Below are 12,057 nucleotides of genomic sequence, written 5' to 3'. Positions count from 1 at the left end.
AGGCCTGCCTTGCTCCACCTTTTTGGAGGACGGTTCCCATGTCCTGAACTATGTGTCTGTACTGGTTTGGCTTCATTGGCATCTGAAGGCACTGGGGCAGGGAGGCGTGGATGTACAGCTCATTTGCAGCTCTGATGGAGGAATAGTAAGCACTGCCATGCAGGAAGATAGAAAATTTTGGCTGGTCGTGTCTTAAGCAAACATTGCAAGACTTGTTTGACAATGCCAGCTGATCCCTTCAGGCACACAACCAGCTTACTGTGACTCAATGACTTGCTGCAGGCAGAGGTGTCCAGGAAAGTGCACTTAGCCTGGAGCTGATGCAATGCAATCTCTCTTAGCTGAGACCACAGTTAAGGGCAGCTAATATAAACCATATTAGCTTGCATTTGCCACCCACAGGTAGGTAGTTAGCAAGGCTCAGCTGACAGAGTAACTCGTTAATCTAGGAGAACCAGATGATGTTTTTGAGCCCTTATTCTGCTGCTTCAGGTCCTTCAACAATGTCCAGGCAATAAGAACATGTAAAAATGCCACCAATTTAGTTGATATTTCAGTGTTTATACTTTGGTTGTCTGTGCTTTCTCTGGTAAATACGTACATTTTAAACTCTATTAAATCGTGCAAAAGATGCCTGACAAATTTGGTGGCCTCCTACGACAGGGTTACAGCACTGGTGGATAGGGTAAGAGCGACTGATGTCATCTACCTGGACTTGTGCAAAGCATTTGACACTGTCTCACATGACATCCTTGTCTCTAAATTGGAGAGACACAGACTTGACAGACGGACTACTCGGTGGATAAGGAATTGGCTGGATGGTTGCACTCAAAGAGTTATGGTCAACGGCTCGATGTCCAAGTGGACACCAGTGACAAGTGGCGTTCCTCAGGGGTCGATATTGGGACCGGTCCTATTTAACATCTTAGTCGGTGACATGGACAGTGGGACTGAATGTGCCCTCAGCAAGTTTGGTCATGTACAGTTGGGTTTTGAATATCTTCAGGGATGGAAACTTAATCTCTCTGGGCAACTGTTCCAGTGTTTGACTGCACACAGAGTAAAAAGCTTTTTGCCTATGTTTAAATAGAATTTCCATCTTTCCGTGTGTTCTTTACTCACCCCATCAGGTATTTATACACATTGATAAGATCCCCACGAGCCTTCTCCAGGCTGAAACTGTCCCAGCTCTCACAGCCTCTCCTTGATGCCCCAAGCCCTTAGTAATTTTTGTGGTCCTTTGCTGGACTCAGGCCTCCTTGTCTCTCATACTAGGGAGCCCTGCATTGGACACAGCATTCCAGGTGCATCTCACCAGTGCTAATTGGAGGTGAAATATCACGTCCCTCAACCTGCTGCTGATGCTCTGCCTAATGCAGTCCAGGAGGATGTTGGCAACCTTTGCTGCAAGGCTCAGGTTCAACTTGTTGTCCACCTTCTCTGAAAAGCTCTTTCCAACTGGTTGACCCCCATTGTGCACTGATGCCTGGGGTTATTCCTCTCAAGCTACAGGATTTGGCATTTCCCCTTGTTGAACGTCATGAGATTCATCTCTGCCCAATTCCCCAACCTGTCAAAGTCCCTCTGAATGGCAGCACACTCATCTGTTGTATCAATCACCTTGTATCATCTGCAAACTTGCTGAGGGTGCAACCTGTCCTGTTGACTACGTCATTAATGAAGACGTTGAACAGTATTGGCCCCAGTATTGATCCCTGGGGTACAGCACTAGTCAGTGGTATCCAGCTAGGCTTTGTGCAGCTGATCACAACCCTTTGAGCCTGGTCATTCAGACACTTTTCAATCCACCTCACTGCCCATTCATCAAACACCCCCATAATTCATCTGTTTGTCTATGAAGATGTTATGGGAGACAGCATCAAAAGCCTGTCCACACCCAGTCATTTCATCATAGGTGGCTATTTCAGGCATGATTTCCCCTTCATAAATCTATGTTAACTACTCCAAATGACCTTCTTGTCCTTCCTATGTTTGGAAATGGCTTCCAGAAGGATTTACTCCACCACCTTCCCTGGGATTGACATGATGCTTACCAGCCTGTAGCTCCCTGAGTCCTCCATCTTGGTCTTCTTGAAGATAGCAGTGAAATTTGCTTTCTAACTCTCCTGCTCACCATGACCTTACAAAGATATTCAAGAGCTGTCTCACAATGACATCAGCCATCTCCCTTGGCACTTATGGGGGCATCTCTGCACACCTGTACAGTGAGTCTATATTCTTCCCCGGTCACCTGTCCCTGCTTCTACCTCTTGTATATTACTTTTTCATGTTTGAGTTTATTCAGGAGCTCCTTGTTCATCCATGCTGGCCTCCTGCTGCCTTTGCTTGATTTCCTGGTGTGAGGATGGATCATCCTTGAGCTTGGAGGAGGTGATTCTTGAAAATCAGTCTGTTCTCCTTGACCTCTTTTCTGTCCAAGGCCTTCCAGATAATTATTTCAAGCAGATCCCTGAATAGGCTGAAGTGTGCTCTCCTAAAGTCAAGGCTTGTAACCCTCTTTTTGCTTTTTTCCCTCTTCTCAGGATCCTGAACTCCACCCTCTCATGGTCACTGCAGCCAAAGCTGCTCCTAGTTTTCACATTGCCTTACAGTTCCTCCTGGTCTGTAAGTATGAAGTGCAACAAGGCACCTTCCTTCATCGGCTCCTCATTCACCTGTGTTGGGAATTTGCCACCAATGTGCTCCAGAAACCTCCTGCGTTGCTTGTGTCCTGCTGTGCTGTCCCTGCAGCAGATATTGGGGTGACTGAAGTCCCCTATAAGGCCCAGAGCCTGCAAACCTGAGGCTTCTTCCAGATGTCTGAGGAAGGTCATAACATGTAAGAATATTTCTAATACCAAAGAAAAAAGACATTCAGGAATAGATTCACTTTAAGCGGCAGGTCCATCTAAGTTATTTAGGTCATTATGGATTAGGAGCCTTACAGTAGTTGCCCATTATATGAGAAATCAAGCAATTTATTCATACAGCACTGTCAGCTGCAATCCTCTTGCCTCATTTATCTCCTGCTGCAACTGTCTTAAAGGGGATGGTGTGCACAGCAAAGCTCCCAAGAGCTTTACTGTACTAGAATAGACTATATAATAATGTTTGGCATGAAATAATGCATACCCAGAGAGCCTGATCCTATGTGGTGCTGACTATTTCATAGAAGATATGAAATATCCACAGTACCTTGCCAAGTCAGAGAAATTTAATACCTCTGGGTATCTCAGAAGAAGAGCTCAGAGGTTTCTAATAGATGACTGATATGCTGAATTAACCAGATTATTAGTGCAATGGGTTTATAGACTAGTTCATATTGCAGGCAAGTCATATTCATACTCCGTTGTCAGTACATCTTGCATCTGAACAGGCTGAAAAGCGGTCATGCACAAGGAGATGCTTAATTATGAGATACCTGTTCATGGACGTGAAGGTGAGCTGTGCAGTAGCGTGCGGGCTCTAAAACCCTACAGTATGCTGGGCAGTTTATCCGTGCAAAATGTCATTATCAGTAAATGACACATGCCGAGATGGTAAGGAATCACCTGCTGTTATGTCTGCAACAGTCCCCTTTCTCTGCTATTTCTGACCTATGTTTCTCTTTCTAGTGTCTCTCTATGGTAGGATAAAAACAGGATTGCTAAACCCTTCAACAGCAAGCAGATCACATCCTGAAGCACTACTGTATCAAGGATTTTGTTCAGTCCAAGCAAGTCTCTCTTTTCAGAGAAAAGCAAACACCCACTTGGGACTCAGGTGATGAGAAGAAGGAAAACTCATATCCTCAGGTCTCATCTCTGCCGCAGATGCTGCTACGTGCAGCATAGATGAGCAGTGACTTCAGCGAGCTTGATAAAACTCTACAACATCTAGCAGTGGATGCATTACATAGAAACTAGAGGCTAAAATGGCGTCAAAGTTGTGTCACTGGTGACAGGAACAATGTCCACTTGACTGCCAAAACAAGCCTGCAAGAATAGATGTGCTGGTAGCACGGTGTGGAGAGTTTGACAAATCCCAGAATGATCCACTTGGGGAGGGGTAGACTTTCTGGTCACTTTTGTGATGTCTCAAGCATGCTTGGCCACCATGCAATAGTTTGGGATGACCAGTGCCATTAGCTTCCTTTTCCTGAGGCCCCACTGACAGTTTTTACAAAGAAAGTATTGATCCAAACCAAGACATACTCAGAAGTAGAAAAAAAAGGCTGACAGACTTATGAAAATTATTATAAACACCATTAAAAGCTGGAAAAAAAAAAACCCTTAACCTTGAAAACAGCTGCAAAAGGCACAGAAGTTGTTATGCAAAACATGCAGAGGGACCTTGACAGGCTTGAGAGCTGGGCCTGTACAAACTGCATGAAGTTCAACAAGGCCAAGTGCAAGGTCCTGCACGTGGGTCAGGGCAACCCCAAGCACAAATACAGGCTGGGGGGAGAATGGATTGAGAGCAGCCCTGAGGAGAAGGACTTGGGGGTGATGGTTGACGAGAAGCTCAACATGAGCCAGCAATGTGCGCTTGCAGCCCAGAAGGCCAACCATATGCTGGGCTCCATAAAAAGCAGCGTGGCCAGAAGGTCGAGGGAGATGATTCTGCCCCTCTGCTTTGCTCTCGTGAGACCTCACTTGGAGTACTGCATCCAGCTCTGGGGCCCCCAACATAAGAAGGACATGGAGCTGTTGGAACGAGTCCAGGGAAGGGCCACGAAGATGATGAGAGGGCTGGAGCACCTCTCCTATGAAGACAGGCTGAGACAGTTGGGGTGGTTGAGCCTGGAGAAGAGAAGGCTCCAGGGAAACCTCATAGTAGCCTTCCAGTACCTGAAGGGGGCCTGCAGGAAAGCTGGAGAGGGACTTTTTACAAGGGCAAGTAGTGACAGGATGAGGGTTAATAGTTTTAAACTGAAAGAGGGTAGATTTAGATTAGATTTTAGGAAGAAATTCTTTCCTGTGAGGGTAGTGAGACACTGGCACAGGTTGCCCAGAGAAGCTGTGGATGCCCCCTCCCTGGCAGTGTTTAAGGCCAGGTTGGATGGGGCTTTGAGCCACCAGGACTAGTGGAAGGTGTCCCTGCCTGTGGCAGGTTGGGGTTGGAACTAGATGGTCTTTAAGGTCCGTTCCAACCCAAACCATTCTATGCTTCTGTGAAAAAACCCAGTGCTGGTGCCAATTTTCAACATCTATCTGGAATACTTAGTATGTTCTGCTGCCTGTGGGTATCTGTCTTCCCGAAAAGGGAGGGCAGATCCTACACTCTTACTCATAGAGACTTATGTTTTGTGGCCTGAACAGTTGCACTGAAACCAGTGACATTGATCAGGGAGTCAGGATTTGCTCACTGTAAGTAATGTTTATGTGCCCAGAATAAAGTGCTTGAAAATTATAGATGATTTCCTGAACTTTCACCCTGTTTTCTCTCTTCCAGTGACAATTTAATATTTGCAGAAATTCACTCTAGCTTATTGAAGAGCATTCCATGGTTTTTCAAGATGAAGAATCACAGACGGACACAGTGGTACCCAACCATTACCGATGCTCTCTGTGTCTTATTACAGCCCAATCCTCAATATTTAGATGTAAGAGCATAACATGCATGTGAAATGCAACATGAGTAATGACCCAGTTTAGGAAATTTCTAAATAAGCAGCAACTTCTCCCCTGTTACTGATCGCAGAGAGGCAGAGACATGTTGAACTGCACACCTATTACCTTTCAGGGACACATCACACTGCCATTCACAAGAGCAACTGAAACATTATTATTGCTCCTTTCAAGAGAAAGGTCAAGAAAGAAAGGAATTGCTTTATACCTGCAGAGATGAGGGCTGGTTTTTTTTTAGAAAAAAAAAAAAAGGCTCTTTTTGTTCTCCTTTTTCTTCCTAAGAAAGTATAATGATTCTGGGCATTTTTACACAGAAATATGTTAGTGCCTATTGTTAATATATATAAAGAAAAGAAATAATACATTTATAAATGTATTGCCACAGCATTTCACTCGCATGAGGAGCTAAGCCTGAGATCTGATTATATGTCCGTACTGTCCCCAGTTACAGTAGCTTTTATTAACAACATAGCAAAGCCCAGAACCCTCATTGTACTAGCCAGAACCAGGATCTCATTTTTCATCAATACAACCAAAAACCACAGTGTTTCCCCAGGTCTAATGTCTCCTTGCCCCACACAGACAAGGGAATGATCCATTTTGACTGAAGAGTTCTGCTGACTTCACATGGTGATGATGTTGCTGTGATGGTCAAATACTGCCCTCGTGCAGCCCCACAAACCAACTGCAAAACATTGTCACAAATGTCAAACATCAAGAAAAGCCATATCCTGCTCAGAGCAAGCAAGCAGTCTCTTGACTAGAGTGCCAGCTCCTCACCTGGTGTATTCCAGCCAGGCTACATCAAAGCTTCTGCCCCAGAAAACTCCCTTTGCTTTCAGACATGCAATGGCTCAGCAGAGCACGTGGGTCTGCATGTTCCTCCAAGAACAGGACCAGGCACCGAGCTGACCATTATGTGGGACAGGACCTCTGTGTTGGCCACATCAGTCAATGTGAATGCACCTTTTCTCGGCTCACCGAAAAGAACGGAGATGTTAAAGGTAGGTTTTAGTACCACAGGATGTAGAACACAGCCATGGTTTTGGGAATTCAAAGAGATGAAAATATGCATACCATCTCCTTGCAGCACAGGTTCACATCCCTTTAATCTTGCTTTCAGCAACTTTTTGCGCTTTCCCCCTCTCAGCAACCTTCGTGTAGACTCCTTGGGACCAAGAGAAGACCTTTTCTTGCTGTCCTCTCTCAGACCTGGTTGTACTGGCTGCCTTTTGTCCTTTTAATCAGTCCTCCTTCATCCTTCATGCTCTCCCTTTGCTGCTTCTCCTTCCAGAGGTCTCCCCTTGCCCACCACCCTCACTCTAACTCCAGGGAAGGAGTAACTCACGTGTCCTTCCAGAAGGAGCCACTTCACCCCAAAAGAGCAGCCAGGAGCCCACTTTTCTTCCTTTTGCCCGTAGAGAAGACGCTGACTTGGGGCACAACAACTCCATGCAACACTACAGGCTTGGGGAAGAGTGGTTGGAAAGCTGCCTGGTGGAAAAGGACTTGGGGGTGTTAATCGATGGCCAGCTGAACATGAGCCAGCAGTGTGCTCAGGTGGCCAAGAAGGCCAACAGCATCCTGGCTTGTATCAGCAATAGTGTGGCCAGCAGGACAAGGGAAGTGATTGTCCCCCTGTACTCAGCACTGGTGAGGCCGCACCTCGAATACTGTGTTCAGTTTTGGGCCCCTCACTACAAGAAAGACACTGAGGTGCTGGAGCAAGTTCAGAGAAGGGCAACAAAGCTGGTGAAGGGTCTGGAGAACAAGTCTTATGAGGAGCAGCTGAGGGAACTGGGGTTATTTAGTCTGTAGAAAAGGAGGCTCAGGGAAGACTTTATCACTCTATGGAGGTTGTAGTGAGGTGGGGGTTGGTCTCGTCTCCCAGGTAACAAGTGATAGGGTGAGAGAAAATGGCCTCAAGTTGTGCCAGGGGAGGTTTAGATTGGATATCAGGAAAAATTTCTTCACTGAAAGGGTTGTCAAGCATTGGAACAGGCTGCCCAGGGAAGTGGTGGAGTCACCATCCCTGGAGGTATTTAAAAGATGGGTAGATATGGTGCACAACCCACATGCTTAGGGACGTGGTTTAGTGGTGGACTTGGCAGTGTTAGATTAATGGTTGGACTTGATGATCTTAAAGGTCCTTTCCAACCAGGACAATTCTCTGATTCTATGAAAAGAGAATAAGACACAACAAAAGTGTCTATAAAGACAGCCCTGGGCTTGAGCTCCTTCTGCCTTCTACTGCTCATTATTTAGCCTGTTTTTGGCATAGTGCTTCAGGGCTCAACAAGAAAGGCTCCTGCATGCTGAACGCTGCTCAGACTCTGGATGGTGGCCAGGCCTGGTCCTGGAAGCCTTATCGCAACAGGCAAGACAAGTGAACATTAAAGATAAGGAGGGTAAGTAACACTGTGTGGACCTCAGTCCATCTGGTGAAGGGTTTCCAGATTGGGACATTTGTCTGTGTTCCAAACTGTAAAAAACAAAAAAACCAAAAACAAACAAAAAAAAAAAAAAGAGAGAGGAAAAAAGTCGTTTCTGTTTGTGTATATACACATACACACAATATATTGCTTTTATATATATAAAAGGAATGCCAGGACATGTTGCTGAGCAGCTGAAACTTTATAGCTTTCTCAAATCTTCCCTTTTTGTAGCTTTTTATGAACACTTTACAAAATAAGAAAAAAATCACTAATTCAGAAATGCCAGGATGAGTTAGCTTTTTACATTTTTTGACCACATTTATCCAGTTTTTAGCACTATTTTCAAACAAAAAAACCCCTACGCATTCTGGAAGTCATTTTATCAATGAGACAGCTGCCCTTTCCACAGGGAACGAGGCTCCCAGCTATGATTTTTTGCTTGATCCATAACACAAGTAAGAGGGTCATCACACGTCACGGCAGAGCCAGCATTTGTTTTCTTTGTGGAAGTGGGATTGCAGGGAAGGGTGTAAATGAATTAGAAGGTAAACAGGAGCTTTGCCATACATGATCATTCACAGAATCAAAACAACACACAAATTAACGCTGAGGAAAGGAGCTGTACTCGGAGACCTGTAGTTGAACTCTTAAGCCAGAGATTTTGTAGTAATTAACATTGCTTCACTCTAGCAGCAGGGTAGCAGAACTCAATGCAAGACCTATAAGAGGGGAAAGGTTTTGGATGAGTCTTTCTTGTACTGTTTAGGATCTGAAAATGGCTGGGATCTTCTGCCTCTCCATTCTGTCCCACCTCTGTGAAGCATTAGGATTTGCTTATTAAGGTATCTAGTCTTCTTACTTGGATGCTGCTGAGAAGGATCTGTCCTTATCTTCTCAACACCACCTTTTTATGGCACAGGTAGGTAGGTGATCTTTTTGTTGTGTTTTTTTTAGATTGCACTACCTTTTAGGATGTCTCTTGCTTTAGGTTGCCCTTTGTTACCTGTTCTGGGTGTCCTGATGGACTTCATGCAGACATGCTGGGAACTTAATATGCTGCTAGTCCAGGCACCACTGGCACCTGCCTTCCCTACAGCTCATCTCCTGCCATCCCTCCTGGTTCTTTCACACTCAGGCAGTTCCATTTGTTTTCCATTTAGTGGAACTTTAATGCTGCTGTTACAAATCTCTACAATCCTAATGGATAAGATAGAGCTAACATTAAGTTCTGTTTTGCCAGCCTCTTTAATTAAAAAAGGGAAAAAAAAAAATCACCCTTGCAATGTTACAGCTGAAAAATCAGCCCCTAGCAATCAGGAAGATGCAATCACCCTATTTCTACTTCTTTCCTCAGGGCAGCACACACAGAAAATAAACACATTCTGTGAAAAGAAGTATTGTATTGCTTATATTTTATCATCCCACTGCTGAGTTTTATGTATTTGATTTGGCCTTTTAGTCAATTTCTTGTAATTGTTTTTTATTTTCCCCCCCCTCACAACTGGATGCAGTTTCCTGCAGTTATTATCCTGCTGAAACTTAAACCTGTGCATAAAATCCCAAGGTTAATAGTGGGCTTCAGGAAAGGAGGGAGAAACATAACTGACAAAATTCACAGCCTCAGCAGCCTTATTAACGTATGAGACTTAGAAGGAAATCTTTGTGTAAAGCAACAGTACAGGACAGACTGCAGACTTAGTCACCTGATCTGCAAAGTTCAGCTTTTGGAGTATTCCTCCTTATGCCTAAACACTTACAGGGTGAGGTGAGAGGGTCCCAAAATAGGATGGAGATTTTAAGTAGGCTCAAGAGATTTACCAGAACTGTGATGCAGAAGTGGGGCTCACAAAGGGGCTGGGAGCAAGAAGTGGTGCAGTCAGACCAAGAACACAGTAGTGAGCCGAAAGTCAGGAGACTTGCTTTGGGTATCCCAGTTTCCAGGTGAAATGGCCTCCCAGAGGTCACAGCATGTCTGCTTTCAGGGAGATTTCTCTTCTGAGATACTCAGTTTCCTTCAGTCAGTGCTAATGAGAGGCAAAATCTTAGGGAATCCCATGTACAGTCCAGACCAAAAATTGTATTTATTCTGGCTAAATGCTAAACACAACAATACAACAGGTCATCATTTTATATTATTTTAGTCACAAGTGTTGAATAAGTAAAGAGAGTAATGGAAAAGGTAATTAAATCAGGCTTTAAAAAAATCCACATGCTGTATATATATTTGTTAAATATAATCAATCAATCAATAAGGCTGGAAGAGACCTCTGGGATCATTCTGTACAGTTAGTTAATATTTTTGGAAATTTTTCCCATCTCACATACAGAGCATCAAGGTTGGAATTGCTTGACATTTAAGAATGCAAAATGTTTTCCGAACTGCTGAAATCCTCCTATGGCAAAGACATCACTTTTAATATCTTTGGTTCTTATGACAGTACTTAAAATTTATATCACTTTAGCAATACGACAGGTGATAACTCGTCTACACAGCCTTTAAAAATATTCTCTATTTAACGAGGTCAGTCAGATGTCCCAGGGATCACTTCAAGTATAAACATGCATATATATATTAAAGTGCAAATACCAGAATATGCTTGGTGAAGAAAGAGCTACACTAGCAGCCTAGTATGATGTTACCGTGAGAAAAAGATGTTAATTTAGTGTGTCTCACGCTAACGGGCATCTGCAGAATCAAGTCAGTTGATCCAAATGAAGCGATTAGGAATAATTGGCAGAAATACATCTGTGTCTTTCCTCTTACAGATATAAAAAAATTCTGCATATGCACTTGCCTGTTTTTCTATAGCTTGTACTGAAAGGCTTCAACTTCTCCTCCTGCCCCACCTGCCATTCAGAGAGAACTGATAAAAACTGATGCTGTTAAAGTACTGCACCTGACCACCTCCTAATTTTGTGGGTCATTAATAACTTCCCAGTTGCAGTTAAATGCTGCTTATTTTTTTTGAAACCTGAACATACACAGACACATGCCCACACACTGCTTCAGCCAACAGCCCGTCCAGAAGCCATAGCAACCAGTAGAGAAACCTCAGCTCGCTTGAGCTGCACTCCCCGACACCTTCTCATTACACAAGATACTCTGACTCTCAGCCAAACAGGGTGCAAGCATTTTCACTTAAAACTCACTGTTCAGAAGGGGTAGCCAAGTATGTTTTATTATTTCATACTGTAGTCAAAGCTTCCACCTTTTCTTTGGTTATCACATGCTGCCCATATCATTCAGGATATGGAAAGGAGTTTTTTTTTTTTAAATACACTTGGGCTCTCTCTCAAAATTTCAAATTCAAGGTTCAAACTGAGATCAACTTTTTTTAAAAGTAGCTAAAGATATATCTACATGCATAATACACTGCGGTGGGGGAAATCAGAGTGAGCCATGAATCAAGTCTGGATTCAAGTGTTAGCACCCACAGGCTTTCTGATCCAGCCAATATATTTTATTTTACGATTCAAGTGCTATTTTGCTCTCAGCCAAAGTGGTGCAAATGAGGGCATTAGTAAATGTGAGACACTCAGCTGGGACAGGCACCTCCACACAGTGGTTCAGGCCACCTGCGATCTGAAGCCCCAGCAGCTGTCCCTGCCCCATTCCTGCAACACCCTGTAGCTCCCACAAAGTCACCAGCAGACTTGGGCACAGACCCCCCCCCTCAAAACCTCTGTCCTCACCCACTGCTGCACCACATCCCTGAGAGGCTCCAGGTGTTACACCATGCTCTTCAGCACATTCTGTAGCCCACACTGTTTCCTATGTTATTTCAACACAAAGTGAGACAGTCCCAGCTATATCAGGCAGCTCTATCCCTGCTGATGGTCTAGAGCAGTTAGGTAAGTCCCATCCATTGAGGTGAAAGTGAAATCAGTGATAGCTTTGATGTTTTAAAGGTAATTTTACCACATACCAGAAATGGCTTTTCTGAAGAAATGAATGATTTGGTGAGAAAAAAAAACCTGCTATGGTGTTTGGGAGGGGAAGGGAAGAATAAAAA

The sequence above is a fragment of the Nyctibius grandis genome, chromosome 2, assembly GCF_013368605.1.
Source record: "Nyctibius grandis isolate bNycGra1 chromosome 2, bNycGra1.pri, whole genome shotgun sequence".
Taxonomy (NCBI): domain Eukaryota; kingdom Metazoa; phylum Chordata; class Aves; order Nyctibiiformes; family Nyctibiidae; genus Nyctibius; species Nyctibius grandis.
The sequence above is the reverse complement of the archived record's forward strand: the minus strand, read 5'-3'. Positions refer to the sequence as shown.